Here is a 24,609-nt window from a genome sequence, read left to right as displayed (position 1 = left end):
ACACTCATCACCCGTAGTATGAAGGGACATACTGTAGCCGCCGCACATGTTTGGACGCTCGTCTCTCCTCGCCATATTTGGCAACCTGTTGCTGCCACACACACACACACACACACACACACACACAAACACACACACACACATTCCCCTGCTGTTCCCTCTGTCTCTATGACCGGGATTGAACCCATAAACCTGATTACCCCTGTCCACCCACTTCCTCCTCTTTCAGGTTCACTTAGTGACCTTCTGGAAATCGAAAGCAGCAACACTCTTTTTAGACAGCTTGTTAGCGGGAGTTTTTTTTTCTCCTCTTCGGGCGACGTGACAAGTGTTTGTGGAGTGACACTGAGCCTGAACTGTGTTTAGCTGCAGAGTGATTCTATTTTTTCAGGTTTCATTTTTAACCTGCTGTACATTGTATGAACTTTAGAGACATGTTGAAGAATGATGGTAAAAGTCTTCTCTTAATAAATGAAGCAACATCTTTAGCTATGACTTTTATAAATGGTGTTTATTCCTACTCACAAAGCCAAAAGCGGGGGATCCAGGCTTTACCCCTGACCATGTGTTTCAGCAGAGATGGCGCCAACGCCGCCGGTTGGCTAGCCATCCCACAGCATCTTGCCCCGCCCACGCGCATGCTGCCGTGGCATGCCTCGTTGGAAGCGCGCAGTCCGCTCCAAGAATAAATGTGCTACTATGTCATCGCCGAGGATACGATCTGTGTAATGCAGCTGAGCGGGTCAGGTCGATGAAATCCTACACTCGCTCTATTTCAGGCAGGAATGTGTTGGCTGCAGCTTGCCGCCTCAACACTCTGGAGAAAGGAGAATGAAAAAAAAAGATTGGTCAGGGTTCGTCACACCTGATTCTGCTCTAGATATCCATGAACTGCTTTGAAGGGTTATATAAAAAGAGATTTTTACTCAAATAGTAATAGTAACTCAAATTTAGGATATCTCAGCTTTACTTTGAACTACTCATAACTCCAGTTCCAGATATGTACAACTGCACTTTGACTGTGTTATATTCTTCAGTCTTTCATGTTACTAGATATAACAATAATAACCCAGACTACTACCGAATATTAACCATTTATTAGCCCAACAGCATGTCTTCACGGCAGCATGGCTAACACCAACAACGGAAGCTAAAGTTACCCACAATCCATCAGGTGTATCTCACTACGGAATACGGAATAGCCCAAAATACACAACAGACAGGTCATATAATATGTTTAAAAAGGTAATTAGGATATCTTTAATCGTGAAGAATTAAATCCTGACTACTTTTGACTTTTGACTTTGATTAATGGAACTGGGTATGAAACTATTGTGTTAGATACTCATAGAAACACCATAAAAATGTCTTAAATAGCCAGAAGTGAACTGTTGATATCAGTAATCAAAAGCTTGCAAAGTTGAAAAAACCTGATGAATAAAAATGGAATAAGATAAATTAATAAAAAATGAAATAATTTGTGATTTAGCAAAAAAAGGTGAGGTGGCAGCTCTATGCAAGGTTAATTTAGCATAGATGGTGGCTTTATCTATTATTAATAATAATAGTATTAATATTATATTATTATCAGAATGTTTGTTTGTGTTGTTTTTTTTCTCTGAGAATGTGTTTAATTTCAAATGTAGTGGTGGAAAAAATGAAGTAATATAGGCCTATATATAGATAAAAATACAAGAAATAAGATAATTAAATTAAATGTGTACAAATACATGTACAATGCTCCATCATCCACCTGCTGTCTCTTCACTTCCACCAGTATCTGTGCTTTAAGAGGACATCCTGTCTTTTATCTTCATTCACTTGCATTGCAACCAGTATTCAATATCTGAAATTTGAATACCTGAATACCTGAAATTCATAGAACCAGTTAGATTTGTAACTCTTCTCTGCACACTGATTGTGACTGATTGAGCTATTTGCTTGTACTTTTAGATACTCAGGTTTTCCTTTGCCCCACCATTCATGTGCTGTTCTGATTAATTACCACAAAGCGAACATATGATAAGACGATTAATCACTGTCACCTGCTTAGCTGAATCAGGCAGACTGTGACACATTTCTTAGATGATGGCATAAACCGCTTCCTCGCTTATTAAATATGTGGTCTTTGTTGTGTGTAGTGACTCTACTTCTACCCTGCAGGGATAATGTCACAAAAACCTGATTATTTATTCTGACATTAACATGAGCAGGCTTGGTTTCAGACGAGGCATCTCTGCTATACTTGCTATGCTGCATCATCCAAGTTGTTGAATACCGTTTTTATTTGATTCCAAGGTATTTACTGCAGGAAACCACAGAGGCTGTAAAGTGAAACACTCAGTAAACTGAAGCTGAAGTCACTCTTTGAGCCTGTGAAGAGTTTCAGTGCAGCTTTACCGAAATATTAAACTCACATCTGAATCCAAACCTGATGATGAAATATGCACTCTGACTGCTCCCTGCTGCTGGAGACAGCCCTATACAAAGCTCTTTAAACACACACACACACACACACACACACACACACACACACACACTGTGCAGAGTAAGGCTGACCCAGCTGACGTGGCGTCCACACAGCACGTGTAGAGATCTGTGCTAAGAGAAAAAAACAGAGCTTTTCAGCTGGAGGGATTTAAAGGGGAGGTCTAACTTTAAAGTTCTTTCAGTCTCTTTCTCTCTCCCCCCAGTCACATACATAGACGTATACCCATAGAAATCTACAAGCATCAAGACACAGAGATCCATGTAAAATGCAGGCAAACACAACATACATTCATAAACTTGTGTTGAAAAACCAAAAAACTATCTGTCCAACTCTGCACACAGTTTAGTTTTCAGTGCAATGCTGCATCACGCAAATCAATTAATTGAACTGGCCATGTTCATGTGGGGACTTATGGGGACCGACGTTCCTGCCCTGGAAGTACTTAAGGGGGCCTGCTTTCCTATCCTGGAAGTACTTATGGGGACCGGCGTTCCTGTCCCGGAAGTACTTATGGGGAACAGGCTAGCGTTCCTATCCTGGAAGTACTTATGGGGAACAGCGTTCCTATCCTGGAAGTAGGCTACTTATGGGGAACAGGCTAGCGTTCCTATCCTGGAAGTACTTATGGGGAACAGCGTTCTTATCCTGGAAGTACTTATGGGGAACAGGCTAGCGTTCCTATCCTGGAAGTACTTATGGGGAACAGCGTTCCTATCCTGGAAGTACTTATGGGGAACAGCATTCCTATCCTGGAAGTACTTATGGGGAACAGGCTAGCGTTCCTATCCTGGAAGTACTTATGGGGAACAGCGTTCGTATCCTGGTATAAGTATTTAATTTAACCCAAACCACAAAAAAAAAAGTTGTACTTAAACTTAAGTATCGTGACCGTCACATATTGACTCACAGTGTTAAATATAGTGTTATATTTCGTAAGTTATCATACAAACAGTTTTTCGTAAGCTATATCATACAAACCATTTTCATAATTTCCTAAAATAGCATACGAACCTGTTGATGAGAATATGTTGCCTATTTTGGTAGTCGCAAAAGGTAAAAGATGGACAATGTGATCAATCAAGCACATTCTTAGTGGGTGGGTTATGCTTAGTCACAAATTCAGTGGATTTTGATGGAGTCAGGCCCATAGCCAGAGAAAATGTTTAACTGAAGTCTAGCAGCAGTTGGGGATGTAAAGAGAACTTTTTTTTCAACTTCCTGCAGTCCAGAGTAGTAGCTTCCATCTATTATTAAATGCATATTCAATCTGTCTGATTCTCTGCTGTCTGTATCATCATCCGTCATCTGTCTCTGCTTCTTCTTTTTCTTCTGTTAGTCTAAGATGACACTGTGAGACTAAAATCCTCGTTCTTTGGCTCTACTCCTTCAGATGCTTCAATAAAGCAAATAATAAAGCCGAATACTTGCTAAATATTATAATAACTTGTATACTGTACATTGTGTAACTAATAAGTTAAAATCAACATATTTGAAATTGGATTAAATGTTTAGCCCACTTTAATAAGATTTTAATGTTAATTACAATACAACTATAGGGCTGCAGTATTTTTTTAAACAATATGTTTATTGAGTTTCATTCTAACTAAGACATACAGAAATGTAGACAGTCAGACAGACAAAAACTAAATTAGCAAAAAAACTAACAACAGACATCAATCACAGCAACAGACAAAAAATAAAAATGCATATGCACGAAAAACCTTTATACAAAATAAAAACACAAATTATAAGGACTTAATACAAAAAAGTCCTTTCACTTTGGTCTGATTCCTTCTTATAAGATAGATTTGGAACATAACGTAACAAATCAAACAGTGTCACAAGCCAATATAAACCTCTCTCTGCTGAAAAATACTAAATTACTCATAATTCCCCTCGCTTGCCAGTATACCACCCACGTCATTTCGTTCAACAAAGTCCAAGAATGGTATCCAAACCTGTTTAAAAGTATCTTGTCTATCCTTAACCATATATGTTATTCGTTCCATTGTTAGGCAAGAAGACATTTCCCTAAGCCACTGACCAATACTAGGCCTATTTACACTTTTCCAAGCAAGTGAAATCAATAATAAACACATATTAGTATATGTACAGTATTATTTGATTATTTAATGTGTGATGTGTGTTAACCCTCCTGTTGTCCTCGGGTCAAATTTGACCTGTTTTCAAAAAGTTCCTATCTCAGAAATTTAGGTTTCTTTCAATCAAATTGTCAAAATAAATAAATAACGTGGATGGTTCCATCCAATGCTCTTCACAAGTAAAATAAATTATCTGTACTTTGATTGAATTTAGGTGTTTTATTAAATTTTGTAGCGTTTCAAAAAATATATATAAAAGAACGTTGAAATAAAACCTCCATAGGGTTATCGCCTCCCCGCCGGCCTCCAGAGGGATATCGTCTTCGCTACTGGCCTCCAGAGGGATATCGCCTTCGCCGCCGGCCTCCAGATGGGTTTCGCCTTCACCTCCGGCCTTCAGAGAGGGCTCGCCTTCGCCTCCGGCCTTCAGAGGGGTATCGCCTCCGACCTTCAGAGGGGTTTTGCCTTCGCCGCCGGCCTTCAGAGGGGTTTCGCCTTCGCCGATGGCCTTCAGAGGGATTTCGCCGACGGCCGCCTCAGAGTCCTGCCTGACCGCCTGAGGGGCTCTACCTTCACCTTTGCCTTCGCCTCCGGCCTTCAGAGGGGTCTCGCCTACGGCCTTCAGAAGGATTTCGCCTTCGCCGCCGGCCTTCAGAGGAGTTTCGCCTTCGTCGCCGGCCTTCAGAGGGGTTTCGCCTTCGCCGCCGGCCTTCAGAGGGGTTTCGCCTTCGCCGCCGGCCTTCAGAGGGGTTTCGCCTTCGTCGCCGGCCTTCAGAGGGGTTTCGCCTTCGCTGCCAGCCTTCAGAGGGGTTTCGCCTTCGCTGCCAGCCTTCAGAGGGGTTTCGCCTTCGCCGACGGCCGCCTCAGAGTCCTCGACGTCCTGCTTGGCCGCCTGAGGGGCTCTACCTTCACCAACCTGTTCGGCCGTCTGAGAGGCTTCGCCGCCGGCCGCCTCAGAGTCCTCGACGTCCTGCTTGGCCGCCTGAGGGGCTTCACCTTCGCCGCCAGCCTCCTGAGGATCTTCGCCGTCCTGCTCGACCTCCTGAGGGTCCTCGATGGCCTGCTCGGCCGCCCTAGACCTACAGTGTTACAGCAGCAAAATATCAGACACACAGCACACATACAGAATATACATGAAATAATAGGATACAATATACATGAAATAATAATGGGATAGAATACAAGAACAAATATTTAAAATATATACAAAACATATATAAGTTGGGAATAAAAAATGTACAATTACTTAACTAGTATTGATAAAGATGTAGATTAAACCTATAGTGCAAGTTGCACTTAGTGCAATTGTGATGTCTATGATTCTTATCTAACAGTCAGTGATGAAGTGTTAAAAAGTTGTATTGCCTGCGGTAGGAATGATTTCTTCGGTCCGTGCGACATCGAAGCTGTCGGGGCCTCTTAGAGAAGGTGCTCCACTGTTAATAGGCGTATGAATAGGCTATATTTGGGTCTTTTTTGAAACTTTCCCCTAATGGGATTCTTCTGGGCTTTTTTTTCCTTACTCAGGACATATTGAAGATACAAAATCAGTTGAGTTTGCTTCTGTTGCAATTTGGCCTACCTTTTTTCATAAAATGACTGGACTATAGGTGGTCCATGGGTATGGGTGTTGGTTAGGTTTGGACATGGGTTGTGGAGTGGTAACCCATGTTTCACTAGCTTTGTAGGGATGTTCAAATGTAAAAGTCTTTTAACTTGAAAGACTCCTCATAAAGGCGTGAAAGGGGACTTGGACATGGGTTTGTATTTGAGACTATTCTGGAAACCCCATAATGTGCAACACAGGGCTCAGATTTAACAAAAAACATCTGTCAGCAGTCTGACCACAGCCGGGCAGAGACGTGTACAGACTGAATCCTTATTTTCCTTGATATTTAAAGGATATTGAATGAAGAACTTCAAATTATGATTTTTTTTTTTAATATCCAAAATAGACATGTATGGTTTTGGAGAAGCCTGAACTTCCCTCCTCAGAGCTGTAGATGCCGGACTGACTGACTCACTGCACTGAGTCGTCTGCTGCCTTCAGTTCCTCCACAAAAAAACAACAAATGAACAGGAGGAATTAAAGAGTCAGGAGTGACTCTCAATTCCTCATCTGTAAATATAAAACAGCGTGTGGTGACATTATGAAATGAAGCTCAGACTCAGCGGTATGCAGGTTAGAGTTGAAAGCTGTATGTTTCTTTTTGGCTCTTTGACTTTCACACTAAACATTTTACAAGCAAACCAGGCATTGTAAACAAAAGTTACATGACTGGCAAGGCAGCTCATTAACTGAAGAAACCTTCCACCATTGTCAAACTGAATGTAAGGGGGAGTTTTAAAAAAAATAGTTTAGACAGTGTTGCAGACTCAAGTCTGTACTATAATAAAAACAAACACTGTATAAACAGTGACACAATGTTAGACTACTTGTAACCAAAAATTAAGCCAGATTTATTTATACAATTTTACACAGCAACCAGGTTTGCATCAGAGCTTCACGAAAATTACAGAAAGAGGTAGGTGAAGAGCAAGCACCAAACTCACCAAAATCTACAGCACGTTTTCAGAATCAAAATGGGTGATACAACAGATACATGCACAACATCAGAGAGAGTAAAGCCTACTGTATGAATAAAAACATGCTTAAACTAAAGGGGCACTCGGAGAACGCAGACTTCCGCCAAGGCATGCCCGATTACAATGTTATTTTTTGAAGTGCCCATATATGCTCATTTTCAGGTTCATAATTGTATTTTGAGGTTGTACCAGAATAGGTTTACATGGTTTAATTTTCAACAAACACCATATATTTGTTGTACTGCACATTGCTGCAGCTCCTCTTTTCACCCTGTGTGTTGAGCTCTCTGTTTTAGCTACAGAGTGAGGCATCACACTTCTATCCCATCTTTGTTGGGAGTCGCACATGCGCAGTAGCTACCACGCAAAGTTGGAAGTGTGCCCTGTACTGACCGAAGTTGGAGAAACAGCTAGCTGATGTGGTATTAGCTAAAGGGGTTAGCACACACCAAATGTTTCGGCCAATGACGTAGACGGCCCTGCCGATTTTGAACAGCTCACCCGGAGACTGAAGGCAGGATACATTCAGAAACCCGTATCTCACTCAAAACAGCATGGCTGTTTTTTTTCCAAGTTTGTATGCATGTGGAAGCACCAGAGACACAAAATAACACCCCAAATCCCAGAAAAAGTGATTTTTTTTCATAATATGGGCACTTTAAATGAAAGTGAAAAATGATTTGTGTATCCGCATGGTGATTCGGATTCGGAGTCCTTCCTTGGCTTACGCTGAAGTTTTTCCATAATCCTGCTGATAAATGAACAAACTGAGAACATTGACACTGAAAAACATTTTTGGATGAACTACGATACCATATACTTAACATACTGCCAACTGTTTTCCAAAGCTACAATAAGTTTCGAGCCCCACTATGCAGCTGGAAGTCAATCTGTCGGTCTTTCATCACATGTGAGTAAAATATATCAGTATTGGACTTGATTTGGTTTAGAGATTAGACATTCATGGTCCCCGCCCCGGAGGATGAATACCCAATGCCTTTTTTATATAGCGCCACCAACAGGTCAAAATCTATCTATCTAAGCTGTTCTTTGGGCCTAAAGCTAACATAGCACTTTACTAGACATTTTGTTTTCTGGGGTGTAATGAGCATTACGGCCCCTACATTTTAACAGCAAAACACACAATGTACTGTACGCTTTCTTCATGATGCCCATAACAAAAACTCTTCAATTTGCAAATAAAAAACACCAATGACTGAAAGAAAGGAAGGAAGGAAGGAAACCAATGTGCTACACTTTGCCAAACCACCACTATGATCCATTAAAGCTGAGTTTTTGTTGTGATTTCCATGAGCTTATAAAACTCAGCTGTAGTGTGAGTCACAATGGATCAGAAGCAGACTAATGCCTGGAAAAAAAATCAGAATAAAATGATGGTGGACTCTTTTTGGTGAGTTTTGGTTGATGTTAGATATTTTCCATTTTGCTGCGGAGGAAATGAACCATCTTCAGACAACTCGATGAATCATGTCCAGCTCTTCTCTCTCTGAGGGAAGTACGCTAATTTCTAAGACTGTCTGCATCTGGTTGGCAGAGGAAATCAGTACAGGAAGTTCATCGCTCAATCACCTTGTCCAAAATCATTTCAGTCTACTTCTGTTCCCTATTTTCTATTCAAACAGACCTCCATTGGGTTTAAGTGTGTGTGTCAGTTAAGCTTAAAAAGGGGCTGTCCATCTAACACACACACACACACCAATACATTAATACACCTGTGTTTTTTTGTTGGGTGGGATGAATAGGAGCACAATAGCTCATTTTTAACCTGCAGGTTCCTAAACAGTTTAATGTAGGGCCGGGTATCGCCAATCATTTCCTGAATGGTCACCAACTGCTCTTTTTTTTTAACACTGCATTCTGGGGATTTCTTAGAAAGCTAAACCTTCAGTACACTGGAATCATTGTCTTACTCTGGCGGACTGGAAAACCTCCATGTAAGCACTGAACTGCTCATTTTCATTTTCATGTTAATCCTTTTTTTCTCAATGTCTAGATTACATGTTATTGTTGTTTAACAGCATACAATCACTATATTTAAATATGTAGTTAGGAGCTGCTTCACACTGAAATATAATCATTTACATTCCACAGAAACAACCGTTATCTGTGTCCTGGACGTCCAAAAAAATTTCACTTTTAAACCAAATGAAGCCCAGTTTTTACCTTTTTTTGTCTAGACGTCTTCGGAGCTGCAAATCACCAAATACGTGCTTATTTTTGGGCATTTCAGTTCCTACTGAACAAGGGAGAGACACACCCAGAGTTCAGATAGGAGAGAAGATGAGGAGAACCTTGATTGATCACTGACAGACAACACTAACCCTTACTTACAAAGGAGTTAACATTACGTTTTATTTCAGTTTAATGGACCCAGTCACTGTTCTGGTTTCAATTCTGCTTCACTAACCAACACATCTGGTCAACAGAACCACTGACTACGCCTTTTCCCTTTTCCTACCAGCAAGTGTGTGTGTGTAAGAGAGAGAGAGAGAGAAAGAGAGAGAGAGAGAGAGAGAGAGAGAGAGAGAGAGAAAGAAAGAGAGAGGGGTCCACTGTGTGTAAATCCCAAAGCTAACATCCGTAGCGGGTAGATCCCAGCTGATAGAGCAGCGGCTCGCACTGATGGCATCATAATCCAGAGACAGGAAGTAGGTGGATGACGTGTAGATGTGTGAATACAGTGCCAACACACACACACACACACACGAAGCTGACATAGAGGGAGAGTATGAGGCCCTTTAAATCTCAGAAGCGGTCATAGGTTTAAGTGGGTAGGTCCAACTATAATAACAATACTTAAAAATTGCAGTCCGTGAAGACAGCGATGTTATGTTGACCACACACCACAACAGAAACTTTTTATTATTGATACAGAGAAACATTTGTACAGGGTACAAGCGGCCGAAATGGGTTTCCTCAGGAGGGTGGCTGGCGTCTCCCTTAGAGATAGGGTGAGAAGCTCAGTCATCCGTGAGGAGCTCGGAGTAGAGCCGCTGCTCCTTTGCGTAGAAAGGAGCCAGTTGAGGTGGTTCGGGCATCTGGTAAGGATGCCCCCTGGGCGCCTCCCTAGGGAGGTTTTCCAGGCACGTCCAGCTGGGAGGAGGCCTCGGGGAAGACCCAGGACTAGGTGGAGGGATTATATCTCCAACCTGGCCTGGGAACGCCTCGGGATCCCCCAGTCGGAGCTGGTTAATGTGGCTCGGGAAAGGGAAGTTTGGGGTCCCCTGCTGGAGCTGCTACCCCCGCGACCCGTTACCGGATAAGCGGAAGAAGATGGATGGATGGAGAAACATTTGTGAGCCCGTTAATGAAGATGGACGATGGAGAAAAGCACTGGAGAAAGTCTGAGGGTCAGTGCAATCCAAAGTAGGAGTTCTTCCACGTAAACATTTGATCTTATCTCAGTTGTCTAAACAAATAGTTCCTGTAAGTACGTCAGCCTCTTGGAAGCTGGATGGGTGCTGCCAGGATGGGAAAGTTCTCCAGTCTTACTGAAAGAAATGATTATTAAATGTTTATTTATTATGACTCTTAAGCCACTCCTCAGTCACTACACTTTGCATAAACCTTCATCCTGGACTATACACCTGCCAATTGCACATACTATGATTGTTTTTTGCACATTTTGCACTCAATCCATTCAGCCTCTTTTTTCTTTCTTCTTATGTTAAACAGCTATTTTGTATGTATTTGTTTCAGTATTTATTGTATATTTCATAACAATGTTCAATATGTGTGTTTGTTTATGTATGCACCAACCACCAAGGCAAATTCCTTGTATGTACTTACTTGGCAATAAACCAGATTCTGATTTGGATTCTTCAGCATCATAACTGAGTAGTTGATGTAATGAGAACGTTTTCAGATATAAGAGGCTCTTTTTACAAGATTGCTGTGCGTTTCTGTTCTCTAAATATTTTAAATGTTGCACAACAATTTGTGCAATCATCCAAGCGGGAAATGGGAGTTAGTATGACAGAGTACAGGAATGGGAGGACAGAGTATGTTCAGTTTCCATTTGGGTGTGTTGCAACTGTGAAAAAAATAATCTCAGTTTAAAGGCCCGCTTAACTCGCTTTTCCTGGTCTTTTAACATTGCACTATGAGTTGCGGCCAACAGCTACACCAGTTCTCCTCACTGTTAAATAAAACATGATTTTAATATCATAGCTCACGCTGATTTCAGCTAAATTGATATATTGATAGAGCTGGATACAGTGTGGCCAATCAGCCATGCTATCCAATTTCCCCCCAGAGAAGAAACAGACAAATTCACCTGCAGCCCAAAAGAAGAACCTAAAGAACCTGCTTGGTAGACTAGTTGACACCAAACCCTTCTCAGTTGTAACTGAGAGTGGGCCTGGGCAAGGTTCATTCACAGCCGATTTCCAAATTGGCATCACCAATGGACACCGCTCAAATGCTTCTTGGCGCAATTGGATAGTCCTTTCAACCAACCAGACCAACGATCCGGGTGACGTAGCTGTGACGGATTGCTGCGCTTCATTGACCGTCATGTTGAATGTAAACAAGAAGCTGCTCGCCGTCGCTGCACTATCGTCATCGTGTAAAGCCCGCCTCAACAGTTGTGATTGGTGCCTCGATTTGGAAAAAGTTGAAAATGGGCTTGAATGGGCTCTTGGCAAGACTGACTTGGAGAACAAATTTCAAATACTTGGTTCTTTTGGGGAATGATTGTTAAGATTTACAAAGAATATGTTTACGGCATTTATTATCTAACTGGGACGTTTGGGGACCGATTGGTGGGATTGCTGTGGATGAAGTACCCATGGCGATACACTGGTAAGAGCAAATTGCATTTAACCATGTATCCAGCTAATCAAATAGCTTGCGTTACTGTTGTCCATCAAGATAATGTGTTCTCAGTTTTGTTGCTGTGTAGTTGTATGTTTCACAGCAAAACAAATAATAAATCATACAGGAGAGAGAGGCAGTCTGTGTCCTCAGTGGAAACACATTTATACTATGTGATAATTGACTTCTGTATGTTGGACTAAAGTCAGAAAGAAAGTCAGAATAATGAACATGAGTCAAGGAAAACTGAAATGAAAACTAATGGCGTTTTTTCATTACATGGTACCTGCTCGACTCTACTCGGCTCGACTCGACTTGGCCGTGGAGTCCCGTCCTCCATTTTCCATTGCAGATTTAGTACCGCCTCACACGTGAGGCGAGCGTGGCTTGGTTGTCATAGCAACGTCGCAGGAAACTGCCGTGATCTAATGCGACACACACACAGAACGTCGAAGGTGTGTTGTTTTTGACTCTCGGCATGTGGCTGTTGCCACAGCCAGAAGACAAATTCTGTTTCAAAAGAATCTGGAGGGAGCAAAAAAAAAAACACACCACTGGATAAACTATTTAAAAATGGCGGGTTTGTTCAGGACACCCCCGTCTGTCGCTAGCAATGATGACACAGTGATTAGTGACGATTGTCTCCGACCAATCAGTAGTCTGCAGGTCTTCACGTCACCTTTTGGTATCGCCTCAGCTCGCTTGAAACCTCGTCGGAGGTGATACTAAAAAAAGTACCTGTTGGCAGGTACCAGGGACTTTTTTTCGTAATGGAAAACCAAAAGAGGCGAGGCGAGGCGAGTCGAGCAGGCACCATGTAATGGAAAAATGGCATAAGTGGGGCTGGGTATGGAACCTCAGTACTTTTTTGGTACTGACTGAAATGTGTCCGTAGAGGAGTGTCGAAAACTTCCAAGTGCCAAAAGCTGGCCTTGCATGTCTTTCTTCTTTGTTTCTTTCTTTCTCCTTTGATCACATAGTTTCTGATTAAAGTCAAAATGTGCAAATTTTTATTCTGTGCAACTGTTAAACTTTTGAGAACTTGGTTTCTTTTATAAGGAGGTATTAAAGGTTCTGCTGAATAAGTAGGATTAAAAAAAGTATTGTTTTGGTATTGGATACTGAAATTCAGGTATTGTATTGGCACCAGTATGGACAATTCAAATGAGGCCCCACAACAGCGGATGTACTTCCTGCGGCAGCTGAAGAAATTCAACCTGCCAAAGACAATGATGGTGCACTTTTACACAGCCATCATTGAGTCCATCCTCACATCGTCCATCACCATCTGGTACGCTGCTGCCACTGCCAAGGACAAGGGCAGGCTGCAGCGTGTCATTCGGTCAGCTGAGAAGGTGATTGGCTGCAATCTGCCGCCGCTCCAAGACCTATACGCCACCAGGACTCTGAAGCGTGCTGGAAAGATTGTGGCTGACCCCTCCCACCCCAGACACAAGCTCTTTGAGCCACTCCCCTCTGGCAGGAGGATGAGGTCCATTAGGACCAAAACCTCACGCCACATAAACAGTTTTTTCCCCTCCGCCACTAGCCTTCTAAACAAGGCCCGGAATCCATCCTGACTCTCTCCACACCCCACCTCTGGCTCCTCATGCCACTGTACCTACTCTGCTGTAGCGTCCCTTTTCACTACTGTTTTTTTTTTTAAATTTTACTATTTATTTAAATTTATTTTATCGTTATTAATACGTACTGTGTGTATATGTTTATACTTATATTGTTTATATCTTTTTATCCTTCTTATATTTGAATGTGTGACATGCTCCAACAACACCATGACAAATTCCTCGTATGTGCAACGTACTTGGCAATAAAGCCCTTTCTGATTCTGATTCTGATTCTGATTCTGAGAGCTGGATCCGTTATCTACATCTGTCGTTCCCAAACTTCTTGGCCTTGGGCCCCCTTAAAGCAATAGTTTGACATTTCAGGAATAGGCTGATTTGCTTTGTTGCAGAGAGTTAGATGAGAAGATCAATACCATTCACATGTTTGTGCGATAAATATGTAGCTACAACCAACAGCTAGTTAGCTGAAAACAGGGAAACAGCTAACCTGGCTCCATCCAAAGGTGACAAAATCCCTGCACCTCAGAATCTCAGTAATGGAGTGGGTTTTACAGCCCTGTAGCTGCTCAGCGTGCTAATTGTCTCGCAGGTAGTCATGTGGGTGGAGCTGTCACATTATTGCAACTGTGAGCACCTGGGCCTGACACTCTATCAGCACTCTACCTCTCTACCTTCTACCCATGTGCTAGGGTTTGCTTTCTTCATCATTTTGCTCTCAAATGTTCACACACACCACATTCTTCACATCACCTGACTCCACTTATGGCCACATCCCATCTCTTCTATGCATCTTCATTTGATTTTGTTAATAAAATACTTCACTTAAATATTTCTTTCTCGTCTTTTACATTGTTTGCAGGCCTACGAGACGAAAATGCAAGAGTGGGTTCAAATTTGCAGCACTACATTATAACAGATTGACGTGTGTGTGTGTGTGTGTGTGTGTGTGTGTGTGTGTGTGTGTGTGTGTGTGTGTGTGTGGGGCGTTCAATAGCAAGGATAGCCGTTAGAAATTTCACCTTGAGACATTGTGCTTTAAATTGAATGCAGAGCAAACCTCAGACCTCAGCTCCTCCAAGTCTCCACTCCAACCCTAACCCAAAGTCTAAATCCTGCACCCTCTAAATAAACCAGAATCCTCAACTTCAAATTAAATCTCAACCCTATCTCTAGGCCAAACACATTTTAAACCAAAAAAAAACCCAGAAATAAACACAGAAACCAAAACCTCTAACCTAAAGTCTACCTCTAAACTATAGACCTTAAAATCATTACCCCAAACCCATTAACCCTCTACTCTAAGTCCAAAAAATAGACCCAGAGACCTAACCATAAATTGAACCCGACACAATACATTAAAAAAAGAAACTCATCTTTAAATCTGGAAACTATAAAGTAAACCCTGATCTAAGGTTGGATTTACATCCATAGTGCACTTAAAGTAACTATATGTAACTTTCACATGTTTCTGAAACTGTGTAATGTTCCATCTGATGATCATAAATGACCTGTATGGGCGCCCGGACAGCTCGGTTGGTAGAGCGGACGCCCATATATAGAGGTTTACTCCTCGATGCAGTGGGCCAGGGTTTGACTCCGACCTGCGGCCCTTTGCTGCATGTCATTGCCCCTCTATCTCCCCTTTCATTTCTTCAGCTGTCTGTCCCAAAATTAAGAACACTAGAGTCAAAGGGTGAGTTGGAGATGATCACTCATGCTTTCATTTCCTCTCGTTTAGATTACTGTAACAGTCTTTTTACCTGTTTGAGTAAGAAGGAGCTTTACCGTCTCCAGGCTGTTCAGAACTCTGCTGCAAGGCTTTTAACTCACATTAACAAAAGAGCACACGTCACGCCTGTTTTAGCGGCACTTCACTGGTTACCAGTCCAGTATAGAATTCAATTTAAAATCTTGGTCCTTACTTTTAGATCCCTGCATGGTCAAGTTCCTCCCTACATCTCTGACTTGATCCAGCTTCATACTCCCACCCGTAGTCTGAGGTCATTAGGTTAGAGGCTATTAGTGGTTCCCCGCACTCAGTTTAAAACTAGACGGGATCGATCATTCCAAGCAGTGGCTCCTAGGCTGTGGAATGTCTTGTCAATGTTGTGTGAATTCTGTCAAATCTTTTAAAAAGCAACTGAAGACTCTGCTGTTCAAGCAGGCTTTTAGTAAGTCGAGGGGTTTTTATGGTTGGTTGTTTTGTTTTCTATTTGTAATTAAATGTTCTTGTATTTTAATTTGTCGTATTATATTAGATTTTATTGTGAAGCACTTTGTGATTTTTATCTGTGACAGGTGCTATACAAATAAACTTTACTTACTTACTTACTGTAGTTTGAGTTTTGCACATGTAGCTTCAGTTGTGATCACTGTTGTTTAGCAATCAAAAAAAAACTGTAATGCCAAATTAAAGCTGAACTTTAAACTCTAAAAATAACCTTTAAAATGTTTAAGTCCTGAAATTCTCATGTCCCCTGAAGTTAGCACGTGAAACTGTGAATCTGTTCTGACGTATTCTGTTGTCTACAACATGGCGGAGACATGAAAACACTGTACTGTACTTAAGGACAATTTGGAGGTACTTTATTTGAGTATTTTCATGTTATACTACTTGTAATAACTTGTAATTAAAAGAAATATTGTATGTATATACTTTATTTATTTGAAAGTTGTAGTTGCTAGTTGCAACGTGAGACCAGCGGCAACATTACAATACTGATTACATTTTGATTCAACAACAACACTAATCCAGTAACACAACAACACATTATAATATAACTCTCTGACACCGAATGAGTACTTTTTTATTTTTACTTCACATTTTGTGGATAATACTTCCGCACTACTGAAGTAAAATTATGAATGCAGGACTTGTACTCGTAATGAAGTAGATTGTTGTTTCGCTTCTTTTACGTAAGTAAAAGATCTAGAGCTTCCACAAACATGTAAATGTGTGACGCAAATGTCAGTGTGTAATGAACGGGATGATGTCTTCCTTCTCCTGTGAGGGTTTGATATATACGAGATTTGATGCGATACAGAGCACTACGCCCCAGACAGATAATTACATTTCCAGTATCAAACGATTCTCTGTGGACTGTTCAATGCTGGACTGCTCAGCTTTGTGTGGCTCTGACACACACACACACACACACAAACACACACACACACACACACACACAGGAAGTTGCTCAAGCCGGCTGTAATTTCATTCAGATGCGCTGTTCGCTCTGTGTGTGTGTGTGTGTGTGTGTGTGTGTGTGTGTGTGTGTGTGTGTGTTTAGACCAGGGGTGGCCAACCAGTTAGGTATAAAGAGCCACAAAAAAAACGCACCATATTGAAAAGCCACACAACACATGCACGTCCACACTACAACAGCAACAGTGTCTTCCAGATCTAATGACATAATGTCATAATACATAGCAGTTTTCATAGTTTTTTTTCTCACTTAGATTGACTCAGTGGGAAACCTGACAGTCTTTGTTATCCACAATCCTTTTCAGGTCTTGCTTGAACTCGGTTGTGGCCACTCGAAGCAACTCTCACTAATTTGTCACTAAAGGGGCTTTCAAACAATCGGATTCAGCAGTGAAAGGGTTAACGAGGAAGGTGATCTGTGGCCGCTGTTTTTCCTCAGGTTGCAGAATCTGTCCTCAAAACTCTGCTGCATTATTTTCCATTTTAAAATAATTGGCAAATGTATTGGCAGATGCATTCAAATGTGTTTTTTTTTTTTAACTTATCTGAAATACTGTATGTTTCAGAAAAGTTAAAAACAACAATCAACCAATGACACAGCCCCCAGTCACACAGTAAGAGCCTCACAGGAGCAGGCAAAGAGCCGCATACGGCTCAAGAGCCACAGGTTCGCCACCCCTGGTTTAGACTATAGTAAGAACTTTGAACATGGTCGCCATCTAGTGGCCGACAAGTGTCACTGCTACCAATTTCAAATTATAAAAGAGAACATAATTTATATGAAGGAGAAACTTTGATTTTGTTATTATATATAATGTGTAAGAAAAAGAAGTTACTACTCTTGTGTTTTATAGAGCATGTGTTAGTTTGATTTGATTATCTGCTGCTTCAGACAATTCAGTCTGAAATCCTCTGAAAGAAAATGAAGAACATAACAATGTAATGTATGTAACTGTAGAGCTATAGGCAGTATTTGGTTATGGTATTGCCCACGCCATTCCTGTATTCTTTATTGAACATGAGCAGTTACCTTGTGTGTGTATAGGTGTCCACGAGGCAGCATTTGTGCTGCGCCGTATTGGGCAGGTCAGGTGTGACCATAGGATGACATAATTATTATATTATCCCCTCCATTTGAAGGAAATATGGTATTTATAATTCTTTCTTTTTTGTAGGATAGTTTGATACTGTTTTTCCTTTTTCTAAGTTTAATTCCTATGTTTGGTTTTGGTTTAGCAAATATTCCACTTACTGTGTGGTATTGTCTACTCTGTTTGTGCCTTGTGGGACAAAGTAAGGTTATTCCAGTGGAAAACAGCATTTGGAACGGAGACAATTTCTTTAAAAAAATAAAAATAAAAAATATCACGGTTATTAATAATCTTTTTACAGGAGAAACGAGTCCGACCAACACCAGGAACATCAGGATCCAGTGGTACCACAGTAAATTCAGATAATACTGAGCTTCTGAGAAGCAATACGGCACCGGAAGGGATTGCATCAAAAACTAAAACATATTCCTTTGGTGGTATAGGAATACTATACTTGTTCAGAAGTTCAGAGCATGACATCATTGCACCACTAGAATTAAGGAGCTGGTAACCAGATTTGTGTTTACATAATATGTCCAATGTCTCAATGTTTTCTGGGAACAATTTATACATTCATGTGACATCCCTGCGGCATACTGTACATATCCTGATTGCCCAGGTTGTCCTAAAAAAAAAAAAAAAAAAAAAATAGATGTCTGTAACTTCATTGTGCATAACAGGATTGAGGTTATACAAGCATTATTACACAAGGAGACCAGGCGAACCAAAGATTGGAAAAAATGGCTAAGACCTCAGAGGGTTGAAGCCAAAAATAATGAGGAGGCAGACAGTTGAAGCTGGTGTATTTAACATTTATTTTCTGTCATTTTAAAAACGGTTTCTGGACAATCAAAATATAAATACATTTTTCTCCCACACTCATCCACACACGCACACCCACACACACCCACACACACACACACACACACCCCTGCCACTGATTTAGATGTTAAAAGGTGCAACAACCAGCAATCAACAACTGCCTCTGAACTGAACTTTCGTGATCAAACGTGATCATCCAGATTTCAGAAGCTATTTAAACACAGAGAGAAGAAATATTGGACAGTTTTCATACTTGTAAAGTGTCTCTTTACAGCCATAATACTCCTCTGGAATTGTTGATTTACCCTTCCCCAGTTACAAGCTATAACCTCAGTCACAGATTCACATTGACCCAACATGTCTTCACGTCCTGGGTGAACCATCGCGTTAGCGATACCTGCTGTTAAATACAGTATTGTCTGTAAGACGGAGTGAATCTAGAGAAGTTGATTATTGTCAACAGTTTGGTCTAATTCTGCATGGTCTGACTGTCTCGAGTGTCTTCAAGCAGTAACCTGGCACATAATTGAATAAATCATTACTTGGACAAAATCCTCCAGCAGGCAGGACGTGATATATTTTTATGGTCGTAGTTTTGTTAGGGACAGACAGAAACAGAAGAAGTGGGAGCAACATTGGGATCTCCAACACAACATCATCAAAACACGTCACAGTCCTGCTGACTTTCATTGATTGACAGGTATTTTGTGGTTAAGTGTGGATTTCTGCATGTTTTAGTCTGATTTATTTTAATGCAACTTTAAAAAAAAAAGAAAAAAAAGCCCTTTTCAGCACTTTAAACTCTAAAAATCGAGCTGGAAAAGCCAAACTCCAGCCGGGCCAATCACATCGTGTATAGAGTCGGTGGGCGGGCTTAACATAATGACGGCAGAGTTACGACGGTTCCGCGTGAATTCCCTGCTACTTAAAAACAAAGACGATGGCTGCTGCTGCTGGCGAACAGCGGTCTTTCGAAACGGCTTTGGAATATTTGGAGTTAAGCTTTTCTTTGAGAAAAGAACAAAGAACGGCACTGAAGTCATTCTTAAAAAAGGAAGAGGTGTTGGGAGTTTTGCCAAACGGATACCTTCTTCGCTGCTCTGCCTGGTTGTAGCGCTATCCTATTGCATGCAGAGGGAATTTGAAAGACAACCGTTTATCCCACCCCTCGGATTGAGCCCTGCCAACGGTGAGTTCCCAGACCCAATCCTGATGTGGGTCTGGCTTGTCAGGCTAAGAAACTACAACTTTAACCAGAAAACTTTGATTGATACTATAACTGCCCAATCCCAGACTGCTGCGTTGGTGCAACGGTATACAGCTGTTGGATTTGGAAATGGTGCTGCAAGAAAAACTGATCAAAATAAAGCCTTCAAAGTGCTCATATTATGCTTTCTGGCTTTTTCACCTTTCGTTTATTGTGTTATTAATCTTTTTTGTGCATGTTATAGGTTTACAGCCTTTACTTCCGTGAAGAAAGTGCATCACTTTGTAACACTTTGTAGTCCTTACCTAGCTACTGCACATGTGCCTCACTCTGTAGCTAAAACAGAGAGCTCAACACACAGGTTGAAAAGAGGAGCTGCAGCAATGTACAGTACAACAAATATATGGAGTTTTTTGAAAATTAAACCATGTAAACCTATTCTGATATAACCTCTAAATACAATTATGAACCTGAAGGTGAGAATAATATGGGCACTTTAAAGCTCAAAACTCAAACACACATGGTGGTGGTGACTACCTCACAAACAAACGTTCCATCTCATTTGGTAGTGTGTGGTGAGGTGGATTCCAGGTGAAAGTGGAGCTTTCAGGATCTGGAGGCTCTAAACAGTTCAAGTGTCTAAGAGATGACGCCTAGTGAGACTTATTGGGCAATATACTCTGAAATTTGGGATTTCCAGTCCTCCTTGAACGCACCAATAATTAAACCTTTGCTCGCGACAACATTAGCACGTGATGAAAAAGATAATATAAAAAAGGAAACGGATTAATTTTAAGCAATCTGTAGGTTGAAGTTTCTTAACATATTGAAATAAAACTGGTTGGCCGTGATGTAAACTATGCCCGATTGGTGGCTAGTGGGCCAAAACATGCAAAAACCACCAGTGGGGTATTTTCAGAAAAATTGCTTTTAACCAACAATCTCACCCCGCCGGGTCTGTTTGTGTCAGTCTAACACTCGGTCGGGAATAAACACAGAGAGCGCTGAAGATCAACATCTGGGTCTCATATGGTGACTCAATACGTGAGTCAGGGATAAAGTCTGAATCAGGCAGACATTTACACGCTGTCTTCTTGTGGTCTGGAGCTTCCTGCTGCCTCCCTGTCAGCCCTGTCATTAACCGGCAGTTTTTGGATGAGAATAACACGTCTGAAAGAAGCAACTGGTTGTGTTATAACCCTTTAACATTCCCAACTCCCACAAACCAAATTTAAATAAAATACAAAAACATAAGCATATTGTTTAACAGCAGTCTAACGGGGCACATTTTGTTTACTGTCCCGTGGAAAGAAAGAAAGAAAGAAAGAAACAAGCAGAGTAGAAGCAGCCCTTTCCCCTATGATAAAAAAAAATATATATCTAAATAATCGGAGCGCGTTTTTAACACCGATACAGTGCAACACTCCATCTGGTGGGATTCACATAGTGTTTAGTCGTTTCCTTCCGTTCTCTGAGGCAGTGGTAGATATGTGTGTACAATATTTACACTCCTGAAGGAAGTCGGACAACCTCGCAGTACCCCAAGCCTCAAAATACAAGATGGCTGCCCCGTGCATCAACAGTAGTGATAGCTGTAGTAACATACAGTTAATTAGCACGTCTGCCTTATTTGTGTCTCATTAAACCAGTCGTATACACAGTCCTGTCCAAATTCTATCTGTGGACATGTTGTTACGCTGTTTGTATGCACAAAATACAGCTTAATGTGTTGTTATCAACTGGTATTGCTAACAGTTGCTAACCTGGCCAGAGCTAACCCCACAATGAAAATCGGACTTGTTCAATGGGACGCATTCAACTCGGGCGCGACGTCATTCCCAACTCCGGCTTCCGAGTTCCGAGGTACGTGAAACGCACTATGAGCCACGTGCTGCAAGTTTTGGCTATGGCTCATTGGTGTTGCCTCAACTGCCACTTAAACACTGAACACAGCTGACTGGCTTCTTAAATACCTGGCTCCATTCACACTGCAGGTCAACCATGGCCTGAATCTCAACTTCTGATTATATAAGTCATTTTGTCATTTTAAAGCCACTATGTGTAAGATTTGAAAAGCAGACACTATGGCAGACACACATTATCCATTATGGTCTCAGACCTCTGAATCACTGCACACATATTTTCTTTCTTTTTCTCACCGATTCTAACAGGTCTGACGTTGAGCTCATTGACAGCTGTCTGGTTACGATCACAACCGAGCCAATCAGAGCTTTGTAATTGGGTTTAAAACTGGGGACGTTTCCTTCCTATGTCACAGCCTATAACAGGACAGCAGAAAAATTGGCACGAAAATACCCTAACCCTTACAGACTCTTGAATTGACGGGTCTGTTCGATCATCGCGAAAAATGTCAAGTTAACAACTCCCAGCAACCGCTGCCACAGCTTTGTGTTGACTGAAAAGATCAACGGGACTTTTATAGCGTTTTATAGCAGAGGTGCTCTGCCTCGCCTGAGAATTAACAGCACCTCTGCTAAAGTCAGAGGAAATTATACTTGTTAATGAAAAATAATATCAGGTTTAATAAACTTCAAGGACAACAAGCAGTGGCAACAGTAGTCTCGTTTTGATCTCTCTTGAGTCAGTTCAGAAAGTTATAGATTGATTCCAGGAAAAAAACATTTTGTGATTGTTGCGGGAATAAATCCTTGATTATGCGTGCCGCATAATTTTCTTAAAAAATGCGATGGAATATGCGGGACATTTATGCAATTTTATACAATGAAATTGCGGGAACTTGCAAAATTTGCTGGAACTTCGATGATGTTCACGTCGCGTAATTACGTCACTTCATAACGTTCCCATGGCAACAGGGGAAAATGGCTGCTCTTGTGTGAAGTAAACTTTCTGCTAAGATATATGTGACTTTTTTGCAACGAAAATGCGGGGATTATGAAATCATGCAAGCCCCGCATATTTTGTGCTCCCATAAATATGCGGAATTTGGCAATTATGCATTGAATTATGCGATCGCATAATCACGTTTTTCTGGAGGGACTGGATTACACCGTGTGTTCCCTTTGCAGTAATAAACCAGAGCAGCATCGTCGGTATGTTCTTCGGAGTTTTTACAAGCTGGGAAAGTTGAAACTAACGGCCCAATCAGTCATCCAATCAGTCACCCAATCTGCTGCTGAACTGCAGGTCAAACGCCAAGCTGAAGTTAGTTTAATAATCACCCAGTTGAACACGGGTGTTACCCAACAGTCTGCATCGAGTGGAAGTCAGTCCAAAGTTTGGGTTGACGAGTTAGACTTGTGTCATTAACGTCACGATGCCAGACTGAATAATCAAGTGAACAAAATTCAGTCCGATCAGGATGGATTAACGTGCACCCGTGCATCCAACACAGCGGCACAGATTTTATTTTATTTTTTTTTTTTTTTACAAACTTACAAAATCTTACACATAGTGGTTTTAATTTAAGTGAGGACAGAAATCTGCCTGTATAGTGTGTCTTTTTTTTTTTTTTAGCCGTTTCAAAAGAAAATCAGCTCGTCTCAAATAGTATTTGTACAGAAAGCCTTTAAGGGAACACGTCACCCACAATGTTTCGTATCAGCTACTCACAACTTGGTCCAATAGAGTACCGGATGGTTCCGTTCTCACATTCACAGAGAATAGAGGTTCAACCAGTGGAAGAGGTTTCTTGTAAGTTCATCAAAGACTCACAGAAACATATTAAAACGTGTCAAACTACTTGTTTATATTCTTTTCAGAGCCTGCTTGGCTGTGAACATGGGTCTTCATCTGAGGGATTATTTCATTACTTCTGGTTTAGCGCTCCACTTGTCTATATCCACGACCTTCCACTTTCGGGATTGCTCCGTTGCCGCCGGAAATTCCGCCGAATGTCTCTCTTTTCGGCCGGATGTCCGTTACATTCCGCTTCCTTTGTGTTGGTGTTCTAAACTCCGGTGGATTTCTGAGGACTATGGTTAACTGCTCCTCAGATCTCTGCAGGGTAAATCCAGACAGCTAGCTAGACTATCTGTCCAATCTGAGTTTTCTGTTGCACGACTTAAACAACTTTTAAACGTACACATGTTCCTGAGGCTATGGCTCCGTCAGGCGCTTAGCGCCGCCCAAGACGATTGTGATTGGTTTAAACAAATGCCAATAAACCTGAGCATGTTTTTCTCCCATCCCAGAATGCTGTGTGGACTAGCCAGACCCTCCTCCGCAGCGCTGTGGAGGAAGGTCTGGCAAAGCGAGACTAGCGCTCCACTAACTCGAATGGGGATTGATGATATAATCGTGCGTCTCTTCTAGACTTTCCAAATGTTATCGGACCGAATGTATCGATGTATGGGCTGTGACGTTAAAAATAAATGTATCCACTGATTTACAGACGTGTTTTTCTAAGTGAGTCTATGGGGAAAAAGTCTTTTGGGGCCAGAGGGCATCACGTAACGGGCTGGGAGTTGCAATTCCACTGACACCCGTACTACTGCTGAATCACCATCGTGTTACCCCATTCGGCAATAGATAGTGACTTAACAGACATTTATTTAAATGAAAATCTTTGTGATTATTACTCTAAACTCCAAATTCCTGACTTGTCTAAAAAACATACATAAAAAGTCTGTGGAGAGAACTTAAAAGAGAAGGCAGGTGATTTATTTTTTTTTTTTATTTATTGTCAACAAATCCCATGAAAAGTCC

This window comes from Sander lucioperca, chromosome 16 (assembly GCF_008315115.2).
Source record: "Sander lucioperca isolate FBNREF2018 chromosome 16, SLUC_FBN_1.2, whole genome shotgun sequence".
NCBI lineage: Eukaryota > Metazoa > Chordata > Actinopteri > Perciformes > Percidae > Sander > Sander lucioperca.
This window is presented reverse-complemented; position numbering follows the sequence as displayed.